General features: G+C 44.5%; 2 long non-coding RNA genes across 4 annotated transcripts; both read left to right on the forward strand.

Annotated features, from left to right (window-relative positions):
* Nucleotides 1-7,945: 7,945 nt before the first annotated feature.
* LOC139838513 (uncharacterized) lies at nt 7,946-9,445 on the forward strand. 2 transcript variants are annotated; one of them, XR_011755580.1, is made up of 4 exons: nt 7,946-8,214; nt 8,328-8,401; nt 8,608-8,920; nt 9,014-9,445. It is a non-coding gene; the product is annotated as an uncharacterized lncRNA (long non-coding RNA). The 2 variants fall into 2 exon arrangements; XR_011755579.1 differs by having other exon boundaries at nt 7,946-8,401.
* A 1,819-nt stretch (nt 9,446-11,264) lies between these two features.
* LOC127318375 (uncharacterized) lies at nt 11,265-13,986 on the forward strand. 2 transcript variants are annotated; one of them, XR_011755581.1, is made up of 5 exons: nt 11,265-11,377; nt 12,764-12,897; nt 13,029-13,083; nt 13,173-13,506; nt 13,691-13,986. It is a non-coding gene; the product is annotated as an uncharacterized lncRNA (long non-coding RNA). The 2 variants fall into 2 exon arrangements; XR_011755582.1 differs by having other exon boundaries at nt 13,203-13,506.
* Nucleotides 13,987-14,513: the final 527 nt, after the last annotated feature.

A 14,513-nucleotide genomic window follows, 5' to 3' on the forward strand; every position in this document is an offset into this window, starting at 1 on the left:
AAGTAGATATGGAATATGGAATGGAGTTCGAAGTTTTGTTCAGAGTCTCGGATGGGATCCAGGACATCACGAGGAGGTCCGGAGAATAAGATTCATATATAGGAAGTCATATTCCAAGTTTGGAAATGATCCGGTGCATTTATGGCAGGTTCTAGAAGGTTCTAGAAAAGTCCGGAAGAAATCACTATGGAAGGCAGAGTCCCGGAGGGACTCCACCAAGCTTGGCCAGCCAACCCTAAGGGGGTGGAGTCCCAGGTGGACTCCACCATAGGTGGCCGGCCACCCCACCTAAGGGAAAGGTGGGAGTCCCACCTTGGGTAGGACTCCCACCTTAGTAGGTTTCCCACCTATGGGAGGTTTTGTTGTTGGGGTCTTATTCGAAGACTTGGACTACAACTCTTGGGGATTTCCACCTATATAATGAGGAGGAGAGGGAGGGGGCAGCCACTCTTGGCCGCACCACCTAGGGCTGCCCTTGGCCGGCGCCCTAGCCACCCCCTCTCCCCAAACCCTAGCCTCTCCTCCTCCACATAATACTCCCGCAGCGCATAGGCGAAGCCCTGCCGGAGTTCTCCACCACCACCGCCACCACGCCGTCGTGCTGCCGGGATTCCGAGGAGGATCTACTACTTCCGCTGCCCGCTGGAACGGGGAGAAGGACGTCGTCTTCATCAACACCGAACGTGTGACCGAGTACGGAGGTGCTGCCCGATTGTGGCACCGTCAAGATCTTCTACGCGCTTTTGAAAGCGGTAAGTGATCGTCTACCGCAGCAACGAGAGCCTCCTCTTGTAGGCTTTGGAAATCTTCAAGGGTTAGTCTCGTTCATCCCCTCGTTGCTCCCGTCTTCTAGATTGCATCTTGGCTTGGATTGCGTTCTCGCGGTAGGAAATTTTTTGTTTTCTATGCTACGAATCCCTTCAGTTATGTGTCATTAGGTATAAGTCTAATCAAGGACATGAGGAGGAGGAGGAGGATACACCATTGTTCAAGGAAGAAGAAGCTAAAGTCAATGGAAAGGAAGAAGAAGAAAGGAAGAAGGACATGAGAAGACAAGATGAAGGAAGAGGAGAGAAGAGAAGAGGGAAGAGGGAGGCCGGAGCCTCCATGCCAAGGGGGGGCGGAGCCTCCACCCATGGCTGGCAGGAGGCCAGCACCAACCTGGCCGCGCGCATGGAGGGGAGACCGGTAGTACCGGCCCCTCCTGGCCGGTACTACCGGCGGGTGCTGGCCGGTACCACCTTGGGCGCGGGAGAAAAGGAGGACTGGTACCTCCGGCCGGAGGCTCCAGCCGTGGTACCGCTGGAGGTACCGCTCGTGCGTCCGAGCTCCCAGTACACTTCGTTCCATTTTGATGATGTTTCCGGTACCATGGCCGGAACCTCCGCCCGAGGTACCGCTCGCACGCGCATGAACTCAGATCTGAGCCGTCCATTCGCCATCTAGCCGCTGTAACTTATTTAGCCTTTGCCCAAACTACCCTTGACTCAAATCTGGCTATATGTATCTCCCGTACTCCTCATTTGTAGGGTTAGACAAGATATGGCTTAAACATTACTTTGAGCTTTGTCTCCCTAGGGTTAGATCCCCTTTGTATCAAGGCTACTCTTGTTGAGGATTAGGCTACTTGTGAGTGAGATTCAAGTGTGCTCCACTCTCTCTCCCTCACCGGTCTCCGTCTCCAACCCCGATCTCTCACACGGAATTCTACCTCGCATCTCTTCCAGGTGATTCTATTGGCATGGTCCATCGAGCCACGAGAGTAAGATTCGATTGTATCGGGTTGGTGTGCGTGTGTTTGTTCTTCGTGTTCTTCGCATTCTTCGTTTCCCCTCTTTTCCCCTTTCGATTTCGGGTCAATTCGCGAGATCGGGCCACAACCTAGGTCTTAGACCTCATCAGATACAGTGCATTGCGAAAGAGCTTGAACTCCTTAAGTGTGCCTTACCTGAGAAGTTTGTGGCTGGATGCATCATCGCTAAGTTGCCCCCTTCATGGAGGAACTTTGCCACAACTCTCAAACACAAGAGACAAGAGATATCAGTTGAAAATCTGATAGCGTCTCTTGATGTTGAGGAGAAATCTTGGGCTAAAGATACTACTGAGAAAGCAGAGGGTTAGTCTAGTGCCAACATGGTGTAGAAGAAACCCTACAACAAGAATAAAGGGAATAACAAGCCCTCCTTCAATAAGCCTATGAAGACTACAACCTTCAAGAAGAAGAAGATGATAAACAAAGCAGATCTGAGCTACTTTACCTGTGGAGAGACTGGACACTTTTCAAAGGACTGTCCAGAGAGATCAGACCGCAAGAAAAAGGCGAGGCAAGTCAACACGGTGACCGCTAGCAATGCTGATGGGTACGGTAATCTCTTTACTGTTCTTTCGGTATTTCAATCTCCATGTTGGTGGATTGATACGGGTGCTAATGTTCATGTGTGTGCTAACATATCCATGTTCACTTCTTACCAGGTCGCCCGGGATTCTTCGTCTTGATGGGGAATGGGTCACATGCTTCTATTCGTGGTTATGGCACGGTAGATCTGAAGTTCACTTCGGGGAAGATCGTGCAGCTGAGGAACGTGCAACATGTCCCTACTATGAACAAGAATCTCGTTAGCGGCACCCTTCTATGCAGAGATGGGGTTAAGGTTGTTTTAGAGTCGAATAAAGTAGTTGTTTCCAAGTTTGGACAATTTATTGGTAAAGGCTATGAGTGTGGAGGCTTGTTCTGCTTTTCGCTTTCGGATTTCAGTAATAAGTCTGTGAACCATATTTGTGGCAATGTTAGTGAATATACCAGTGTTTGGCATTCTCGTTTATGTCACATTAATTTTTGTTTAATGTCTCGGCTATCCAGTTTGAGTTTAATTCCGAATTTCACCATTGCCAAAGGTTCTAAGTGCCATAGTTGTGTGCAATCAAAGCAACCTCGGAAGCCTCACAAGGCGGCCGAGGAGAGAAACTTGGCACCTCTAGAACTCATACATTCTGATCTATGCGAGATGAATGGTGTGTTGACAAAAGGTGGAAAAAGATTTTTAATGACATTGATTGATGATGCGACTAGATTTTGCTATGTTTATTTGTTGCAAACTAAAGATGAAGTGGTAGACTACTTTAAAATTTATAAGTCTGAAGTTGAAAATCAACTAGAGAGAAAGATAAAGCGTCTTAGGTCGGATCGTGGTGGTGAATATTTTCCTAAAATCTTTGATGAATTTTGTGAGGAACATGGCATTATTCATGAGAGGACGCCTCCCTATTCGCCCCAATCAAACGGGGTTGCCGAGAGGAAAAACCGCACGCTAAGTGACTTGGTGAATTCCATGTTAGCCACTGCTGGTTTATCAAAGGCATGGTGGGGGGAGGCTTTATTGAATTCATGTCATGTCCTGAATAGAGTTCCTGACAAGAATAAAGATAAAACCCCTTACGAGGAGTGGGCTGGGAGAAAACCATCACTCTCATATTTGCGCACATGGGTATGTTTGGCGAAAGTTAATATTCCAATTACGAAAAAGCGCAAACACGGACCAAAGACAATGGATTGTATCTTTCTAGGTTATGCTCCGCGGAGTGTAGGCTATATATTTTTAGTAGTTCAATCTGAGGTACCTGATATGCATGTTGATACTATTATGGAATCTCGTGATGCAACATTTTTTGAAAATATGTTTCCTATGAAAGATATGCATAGCATTGCTAGAATCTGTACTGAGATAATACCTGAGTCTAGTCCATCTAATGAGTATTTTGAACAATCACATGAGAATGTTACTGAGAAGGATGACAATGAAGCTCCTAAACAGAGCAAGAGACGGAGGTTTGAAAAATCCTTTGGTGATGATTTGATTGTGTACCTTGTGGATGATACTCCCACGTCCATTGCAGAGGCATATGCATCTCCAGATGCAGATTCCTGGAAAGAAGTTGTCCATAATGAGATGGACTCGATTCTTTCTAATGGAACTTGGGAGCTGTCAGAACGACCCCATGGATGCAAGCCTGTAGGCTGCAAATGGGTGTTCAAGAAGAAGCTAAGGCCTAATGGTACTATTGAGAAGTACAAGGCACGACTTGTAGCTAAAGGCTACACACACAGAGAGAAGGCGAAGATTACTTCGACACCAATTCACCTATCGCTAGACTTACCACCATTCGAGTACTACTGTCCATGGCTGCCTCTTATGGTCTTATCGTTCATCAAATGGACATAAAGACAGCTTTTCTTAATGGAGAGTTGGAAGATGAAATCTATATGGATCAGTGATGCGCGTACAGCACGCGTCCGTTGGGAACCCCAAGAGGAAGGTGTGATGCATACAGTAGCAAGTTTTCCCTCAGTAAGAAACCAAGGTTTATCGAACCAGTAGGAGCCAAGAAGCACGTTGAAGGTTGATGGCGGCGGAGTGTAGTGCGGCGCAACACCACGGATTCCGGCGCCAACGTGGAACCTGCACAACACAACCAAGATACTTTGTCCCAACGTAACAGTGAGGTTGTCAATCTCACCGGCTTGCTGTAACAAAGGATTAGATGTATAGTGTGGATGATGATTGTTTGCAGAGAACAGTAGAACGAGTATTGCAGTTGATTGTATTCGATGTAAAAGAATGGACCGGGGTCCACAGTTCACTAGAGGTGTCTCTCCCATAAGAATAAGCATGTTGGGTGAACAAATTACAGTTGGGCAACTGACAAATAAACAGGGCATGACCATGCACATACATGTTATGATGAGTATTGTGAGATTTAATTGGGCATTACGACAAAGTACATAGACCGCTATCCAGCATGCATCTATGCCTAAAAAGTCAACCGTCAGGTTATCATCCGAACCCCCTCCAGTATTAAGTTGCAAACAACAGACAATTGCATTAAGTATGGTGCGTAATGTAATCAACAAATATATCCTTAGACATAGCATTGATGTTTTATCCCTAGTGGCAACAGCACATCCACAACCTTAGAGGTTGCTGTCACTCCCCCAGATTTAATGGAGGCATGAACCCACTATCGAGCATAAATACTGCCTCTTGGAGTTACAAGCAAAAACTTGGCCAGAGCCTCTACTAGCAACGGAGAGCATGCAAGATCATAAACAACACATAGATGATAGATTGATAATCAACATAGCATAGTATTCCATATTCATCAGATCCCAACAAACGCAACATGTAGCATTACAGATAGATGATCTTGATCATGTTAGGCAGCTCACAAGATCCAACAATGATAGCACAATTAGGAGAAGACGACCATCTAGCTACTGCTATGGACCCATAGTCCAGGGGTGAACTACTCACACATCACTCCGGAGGCGACCATGGCGGTGAAGAGTCCTCCGGGAGATGATTCCCCTCTCCGGCAGGGTGCCGGAGGCGATCTCCTGAATCCCCCGAGATGGGATTGGCGGCGGCGGCGTCTCTGGAAGATTTTCCGTATCGTGGCTCTCGGTACTGGAGTTATTCTCGACGAAGGCTTAAGTAGGCGGAAGGGTAGGTTTAGGGGCGCCACGAGGGGCCCACACCACAGGCCGGCGCGGCCAGGGCCTGGGCCGCACCGCCCTGGTGTGTGGCTGCCTCGTCGCCCCACTTCGTTTCCTCTCCGGACTTTTGGAAGCTTCGTGGAAAAATAAGATCCTGGGCGTTGATTTCGTCCAATTCCGAGAATATTACCTTACTAGGATTTCTGAAACCAAAAACAGCAGAAAACAGCAACTGGCTCTTCGGCATCTTGTTAATAGGTTAGTGCCGGAAAATGCATAAATATGACATAAAGTATGTATAAAACATGTAGGTATTACTTCTATAAATGTTCCTAGACTACCCGGCCAACCAGAGGGTCCAAAAGGGGCAAAACAATCCTGGTAGCTCGTTTACCTCACTACAGTAATTTTCGGACCCGCTTTTAACAGCAGCCGTCGGATGTGGTAACTTTTTCCTCACTCGGTGCTTCTCTGGATGGATCACTGATGGCTGGGACCAGACGTGTGCGGGACCAGCGAACAGAGGCAGCGACGCTCCTGGTTTCAGGTCACCCAGATCACACATTGGGGTAAAAACCTAGATCGAGAAACCAGCCAATCCACTCCCGATCCGACCCCCATACTCCCCTCCACTTCCTCATCCTCTCCTCCCCCGCGCCTCCTCTCCTCCCCGAGCCGCCGCCGTCGGCGTGCTTCGCCCCCTCGCGCCTCCTCCTCCGCGACCCTGAGCTGCCGCCGTTGCGCGTCTCCCCCTCGACCTACCGAGCGCCGGAGGTGGAGGAGCAGTGAGGGGCGGCACTGGGACGGATGTGGAGCACGGATTCAGCGGCGGCGCACTTCTCCATAAGTCTGCTTCCCACGACCAGCTCCCACCGGAGTCCACCACCGCGCCCCGCCGCCATACCCCTTCCCCGGCGAGCACAGCTACCGTCCACTCTCATCCGGTCTCTAGCGCCACCACCCGCTCCATGCACCAAAACCACCTCGGGATGGACGGGAGCCAGTCGACCCGCCTCGCCCTCGACCGCTTCACCGCCGATGACCAACCTTCTTCCCGCGAAGAAGCCATGGCGGCGAACCATCCTGCGCCGCTCGGGCCACCCAGAGCGGCCACACCGCCGCCTCTGCTCATCGCCGCGCCGGATCTGACCTCCAAGGCACCTAAGCGGCAGCAGGAGGACGCGGGCTCCGCCTCGGCTGCAACCCTCGCCGAACCGGCAGCGGCCACGGCAACGACGACGCTTCCTCCGCTCCTCCTCGACCAGCGCACCGCGGTGGCAGCCACGGGCTCTCTGCCTCCCATCCAAGACGGCGTCGCGAGGGCGGTGGCCTTAGGCAGCCAGGAGGGGCTGCTGCCGATGGCGAGGGCGCTTAGGGCGCTGGGGTACAACGAGATGGCCGTGTCGGCGACGCTCCACCCCAACTTGCCGTCGCTCGCGAGGTGGCACGGACCGATCACCGTCTTCGCGGCTCCAGACGTCTCCCTCCAGACCTCGTGCCCGTTCTGCTCGCGCCGCCGCGTCCTCCTGGAGCACATCGCCCTCGGCTACTACCCGTACTCCGAGCTCGCCGCCAGCCCCACCACCAAGATCCCCTCGGCCTCCCTCAACCTCTGCCTCAACGTCGCCACCGTCAGGGGCACGTTCTCCGTCCACCATGCCAGGCTCTTCGTGGAAGGCGTCGAGATTTCCCACCCCGAGGTCTACAACGACGCCCGCTACATCATCCATGGCCTCCGCACCTTCTTGCAGCCGCTCTCGCCGTACTCCTGCTTCGACCGCTCGCACTCGCGCCACTGCCACGATGACAGCACGCCAACTACCCGGCCAGGCGGCGGCACGCCGACCCGGTCGGACGCCACCTCCGTCACCATGTCCGCCATGAGCGTGAGCGTCAAGATCCGCGAGGCCATCGCCCGCCTCCGCGATGGTGCTTAGCGACGTACGGCTTCATGACGCTTGCCATGGTGAGTGACACTGGAAGTCGTTTGGTTGTCGTGATGATTTCTGATGGCATTGCGTGGTTGTTTCGTTACTGATAACAGTACTGCTTGGATGATTGGAATATTTCTTGGAAATTTGATGGAGCTGATGGCTTGATGTTTTGTGCTGAACTAACCCAATCTCACATTTTAGCTGTTCAATTGGTTGCTCTGTTCATAATACCCAGTGTGCTGAATGGCAGTTCTGCTAGAAATTGGTTCGACTGCATTTTCCCTTGCTAAATTTGTGTTTCCTCATGTGCTGTGCTAAATCTGTTTGTCATCAGTAAATGTAAAATTGCCCCTTAATTGTTTCTTGATTAGTTCCAACTCACTGTAATCTACTGAACCTTCCCATGTGTGCCCAAGCACCTGCAGGATAGTGGTCATTTTTTTTTCTGTGCTCTGTCATGATGGAAAATACAATTTACAATTAATCCATGGTTTTCCTTATTTTTTCAGTGCGAGTCTCTATGATGGATGTTTGTCATGCTTGGACGTGAAGAGAGATTGGAGCAAGCACTCCCTCACGTGATCTGCATATATATATTTGGATGTGTATATGGATTTTTGTTAATTTTTCTGGCCACATTCTTCATATATATTTAGATTCATGAATCGATTTGGTCAGTCTGCTATTCAGCGCATTAAAACTCTTGATGTTGATGATGATTTGCTGCTGTTTTTGCAGCTTTGGCATGGATTTGAGCAAAGAGAAAAGTCACAGGAAGGTGATTTGGAGGTAGGAGATGACCATTACTTGCTCAAATTCTTGTGTTGGAGCCTTGGAGGAGGGTGAATTTTTGGCGATGTAGATATCAAGGAGATTGATGGTAAATGGGGCGATTTTGGCAGGCGAGGGCGTCATGTACAACCGGAGGAAGGAAGTGTTGGATGGGGCTTTTTGGCAATGTCTCAGTTCGTTGTTGGTGAGTGTTATGTAAAATTCCCGATTTAAGTTGTTATCATTTTTACTACTGACCGCTTGGATAATTGATGTTTTAGTAGTTTGATTTTTTTGACATGGAAGCTGTATTACTGAAGAAATGTTCCAATTCTACAAATAACCAAATATGTTCCTGATGATTTGCAAAGTTCTTTGTACCACCAAACTGATTCAGATGTTATTGTTCAGGTAATGATCAATATGAATGTGACCTTTGATGAGCCTGACGCCATCTTTTGGTATCTAATACGCTATTCTTGTGGCATTTAATGTTCTTAGCACGGGTTTTCGCTCCATGTGTACATTTCATGATGGAATCAATTTATACAACATTAAGATCTTTTCAGCTGTGACAAGAAGCCAGGATGTTTGCACTGATGCTCTAAAGTTAATCAGCTTCCAATAGTTGCAGACTGGAAAAATTCACGTAATTTACTGAACGGATTTCCAGCCCCTTTTTAGCGCTTTGCTTCTGATAGACGTGAGCATGGGTGAAAGCAAGGTATTATTGCTATAATAATTCAGTTTACTGTACCATGCAATCTACTATTTTGTGTATTGTATTGTCCTGAAGTATTTGGAGTTCTTGTTTTAGGGGTTTCCGTTTTATCGTCACGTCTCTACAGTTGTCACTGCACCATCGCGAATCACCATATCAAGCGGGAATGATAACTGTTGCAGAACAAAAATTAAATCAAGCCTTGTATGCTGAATTCGATGCAAAGGTTTGGGGCGAGTAGTAGTTATCTATTGTTGCTTAACCATGGCGCTCTAATGACCCATGACATTAGCATCATTAGCACCCTCTGTTATCTGTTATGTACTCCTCTTTCTCTCTCACTTTTTGATTTCCTAATTGTATGGTTTGACAAAAAAGCAAAGAGAAAATCTAGCGGGATAATTTGGTGAAGGTGCTTATTTTCTTCTTCTATGAACACAATCAAGTTTGTTCCTGCATTTTCATATCATGACTGTGCTAATGCAAACATGAGTTATGTGGGAAAAGGTATAATAGAACAAAGCTAGAGAAAAACTATGCTCAGAAAGCTTTTCTTCCTTTGGTTTCTGAAGGTTTGGCTTGGCTGCCAGTAGGTTAACTAGGTTATGATATCTATATCTTGGCTGCCAGTATTTAAAAGAGATGTCTCTGACACATGGATAGATAGCTCTGTTATCTGATTCGTGTCTCTGAATGTTTTTCCTTTTCTTAGCTTGTCATTTGGCCAAGTTTTCTAGCAAAAAATAGTATCAGGTGCTCATGTTCCATGGGCCCTTTGAATATTTATGTCTTATTTCAGGAGCTTTCAAATGTGAACGGATATATGATCGTTCTATCAATTATTTTCAATCAGTGGTATAAAATTCATAGCAAGTTAGGTCACTGTTTAAGTTAACCCTCTTCAAGCTTCCAGGTTGCAGAGAAATGTGTGTGCCTTTCCAAACCGGGTGTCTTTAAACAAGCTTTTGTAGAGCCTGTCTCTGGAAATGCACGAAGCCAAGGCATGCACACGCCGGAGGGCAGCAGCTGGTGTGTCACTTGATAGTCATCTTTGCAAAAAAAAAGGTCCCTATCAAAGTTCCTTCTTGGTTCTTTCCATTGATCTATACTCAAACCTCTCCACTGAAGAAATACAAGTGCTCTATAATGTGACTTTTTTTCTTTCTTTACTTGTGACTTTTCTCTAACAATGGTTTGTGTCAAGTGCCTTTGATGTTCATTGTTTGTTTGGCAGAGGTTTAGTACCAAGGGAAATAGCCATGGAAAGACAAATCACACGAATTTATTTTGTTAAGCAAATCTATTTTTTAATATTTTAGTATTAGTGGTAAAAGTTTCAAAAGGATTGAACATCAATCTGAAATTGACCTCTATTTAGAGACATGTGGATTATATACCTTCGAATTGCCTATTTTTTCTTTGTTGCTAGATTTGCTAACAAGCTACCTTTTTTGTTAGCTTGAGTTCAGTCATTGAGTCAATAAAACAATTATGTGCTCATGAGGTACTTAGGGTGATATAAGTTTCTTGCTTTGTGTCTGATACACTTCACTGCTATATTTCATGAGCATAGCCTTTGATAAATGACATGTAGCAGTACCTCTACAGTTCCATTTCTGCCGAGACAATAGCTACAGACTGCGTCTCAAATTTGGCAAATGGGTAATAGCAGCTTCATGTGTTTCTTGTTCTTTCCGCATTTGCAACCAAAAATATTTTCCTCTCTAAACATTATCTAAACAGATTTATGAAACTCATTTTGCTACCTCAAGCTTGTTTAAATACACTTTCCAAAACATCAATGCTTCTTATGTTCTAATCATTCTCCTATGTATATGCACTTGAATATCATGATTAGACTTTCTGTATGGAGTGCCCCTTTCAGCACGTTGGAGATATTTTTCTTTGGCTTCTGATTGTACTGGCTACATAGTTAACACATTTTTTTCCCCTGCAATTGGAAACCTAAAACGGTAGTCGGTACCAAACTGTTGCATCATGACTTAGTTTGAATTCAAAAAAATATCAATGAATTATTGCATTTATGGTACGGGCAGAAGGTTTGATCTGAATGTGTCATTGCACAAAAGACAAAACTTCCGCTGTGTCATTGCAGAATGGTTCTCTTCCGTAGGGTATACACTGAAGACTTGCTGGTCTTATCTTTATTTGGTTAGGTTTTCATGGGAATAGATTATACACAATGGCGCAATACACTCTGCTTATGGTGAGCTTGTGCGTACCATTTTATTTTGTAGGTTTGTTTGTTTCTTTTTTTTGTTTCCAGCACCACATATGGCATAGAATTTCTTTATCATGGATTAACCATGTATGATGTTAACATGGTATCTTCTCATTCGGTGCATTGCAGATTTGCCTGAGTGGTAGCAAGCTGCATTGCAGATTAAAGTTGGCATGATTGCTGCTAGGTACAGAAACATGAGTCAATCCTCTTCCAAGGTTAACTCCACATGTTCTCCCCTCTTCTAAATTTCTTTTCCATGAAGGATCAGTTCTCGAAGTTTGTTTTGTTTTCTTGGAACACACATTAATATGTTGTGTTTAGCGTGGTGTTAGAATTTTTTTTCAGGACCTTCACATGGATCTTTTTAAGAAATCTACAGTGTGCTAATTATAGTTCTGAAATTTTATAATGGACTGTTTGTGATGTCATATTTGTTGGCATGATAAGTGGTGAGTAGGTTTCATGCCATGGAGAAGATCATAATAGAGTCGCTCTGAATTATGTAGCTGTTTTAGAACCCTAATCATATATCATAGAATCGGAAAAGGTGATAAGAATATTGATGCATGTGATCACACTTTGCCTTACGTTGTTAGCACCTTATCTACCAGTGGAAACATACAACTTCTAGAAAAAAAAGAGTCTTTCATCCTTCATGCTGGTAGGATTGGTCCATAAGAATACTATGTAATAAAACTGTAGTGCTTGTATAGCAATGTGCTTTGGGGTTCTATTTCAAGGGATCAACTCTTCCAGTAGTAGCTAAAAAAACAAAAGAAAAACACATGAGGTAAAAATAGATACTGATTTTCAGGTCATAGGAACAACCAGTATAATACATGCTTTTGGATGTTGGTGAAATCTGGAAAAAGCAAAAATAAAGCTCATGAGATATTAAAGGTCTTTTTTTTATTCAGGATTTAAATAGGATTTGGTAGTTATCTGTGGTGTGAGGTCCCTTTTTCATTTCATTTCTAATTTTGCGGTCTTAGAACTATTTTAGGTGTTAGTCTAATAGCAAACATATAACATTTAGGAGGGCCATATGAAACAGATGGTGTTTTAGGTGTTAGTCTACTATTATGTGTGTGATGTGCATATATGTGAACTAGAGAAAACAGTTTGTATTTGTCTGGAACTCAAGCTGCTTGGAAGGTGTATGTTATAGAGGCTTTGTCCCGCTCATTATTAGATAAAACCAGTGAAATTATTTTTGTTCCCTTTTATGAATTCGGCTAGCTCTGAACCGGTGAGTAGCCTTACATCAAAATCACATGTCAGTAATAGTCTTTCAAATGTCTATAATTTTGTTGTGTGTACCTGCTAACATGATTGGCATATGAAGCAAGTGGACAATAGTTTTCCTGTCGTGTTAGCCTATGGACGACAGCTTACTTAATTACTTATTGCCGCCTATTGATGAATTAGTGTTACTATCTAGAGGTTTGAATATATAGGCCATAATCTGGAAGGTGCAGGTTGCCAGATTGATTTAACCAATGAATTTTCAGATTTGATGTCCCTAAAAGATACCCATTTGGTTCAAGTTTACCCCCAAATAATTATTGCTTGATACATGGGCTTTTCCTTTGAGTATGCAGTTGGTGATATCAAGGATGAAGGTTGTGGAGCTGGTGGTCGATTAAATGTCTTACTGTTATGTACTCTTTGTTATGTACTCTTCAGTGAAACTTCTCCTATGAGTGCAGGGTCTATATGTAATCACCCACTTCCGGTAAGTAACACGACTTTTCTCGCTAGGCATCAATGCAATTTTTGATAGTACACTAGCAACCGATATTTCTAAAAGTGTCCACTAGGTTATTTATCATATTCAAGGAATATGATACTACATATGTATTGTAGGTGGATATTATCTGTTGAGAGCGACATCACCTGTAGACAAATTGATACTCAACAGGTATATTATTCTAGGCTCGGGTTGCATTTTTTTTGCAACTGGCAGCTTTTTGGAGAAATATTTATGTGAACATGACTGTATATGATCAGTTTGCACGCCTGGGAGCCTCCATGGTGCAGGTGGACGCGTGGAGCGGCGAAGGTTTGTGAGTCGGGGAAGAACACGGTGGTTAGCTTCATATGCCTCACTCGTTTTTCTGCTCTCAGCAGATGAGTGCCTCTATCTCCTCTTACCATTTTTTTCTCATTGTATGGCGTATCTCTAATTATATAATGGTGAATATTTTCAATATATATATTGTTGCTATTATATCTCAGAGATCTGTCATTGAGCATCTCCTTCAGATGATTTCTTCTCTCATGAAAGCCTGCAGGACCGAATCTTGATTTGTGACTCCATTATATGGAAACTATGGCGATCGAGGTATGAAAAGATTGCCTCATGTTGGTAAATCTTGGCTTGAATATTGTCTTGCCTTTTGTGCCAGTGGCGCATCGGGTTTTAGGATTTCCTACTATTCCTCTAAATGTCTTATGTTTTGATTCGTAAATTACAACATATTATCTTACAATTTTGAAATGTTTAATCTGTTTTATCCTCTATCAAGTGTTAGGTAAATGTTGGGGCGAGCAGTGGATGGCTAATGGCGTGGGTGGCCGTAGCTGATGGGGTGGATGGCCGCGATAGATTACTTGGTCAGTGGATTAGATGGGGTTGAGGGAATGGAGGAAGGTGTAGAGTAAGATGGGTTGTATCATCCGAGAATAGTGCTAGAATTTTTTTACGTGCGGCAAACATTATTTGTAGTTTCTTGTTCCTGTGGTATCATCTAAGGTGTTTAAAATCTTGAACCAAATCTTTTCTTTCTTGCTACTCACAATAAATAGAAACATTCTTCTTGAAATTAGTAATTGTCCTATGATACTTCTTTTATGATGCTACCTCTTTAGGTACAATAACCATACTTTGGTACGGGAGATTATACAAAAGCTGAAAAAAATAGTGTGAAATCGTACTAAATTATCATATCTTACTGCATCATCTCAATGAAATGGCGTGTTTGCAAGATATCGAAGTAGTTAAGTTCCGGCATAATTCTTGATACTAAAATAAGATAGAACTTATGGTTTAAATTTTGAGTTGATTATGCCATTTGCGCTATGCCATTTGCGCGATAGCGCAACGGGTCATCTAGTCATCAATAAAGTAGCATGGAACATAAGAAATTATCGATATGTTGGAGACGTATCAGCATCCCCAATCTTAGTTCCTACTCGTCCCGAGTAGGTAAACGATAACAAAGATAATTTCTGAAGTGACATGCCATCATAATCTTGATCATACTATTGTAAGCACATGTAATGAATGCAGTGATTCGAAGCAATGTTAATGCAATGAGTAAACAATTGAATCATATAGCAAAGACTTTT

The sequence above is a fragment of the Lolium perenne genome, chromosome 3 (assembly GCF_019359855.2).
Source record: "Lolium perenne isolate Kyuss_39 chromosome 3, Kyuss_2.0, whole genome shotgun sequence".
Taxonomy (NCBI): domain Eukaryota; kingdom Viridiplantae; phylum Streptophyta; class Magnoliopsida; order Poales; family Poaceae; genus Lolium; species Lolium perenne.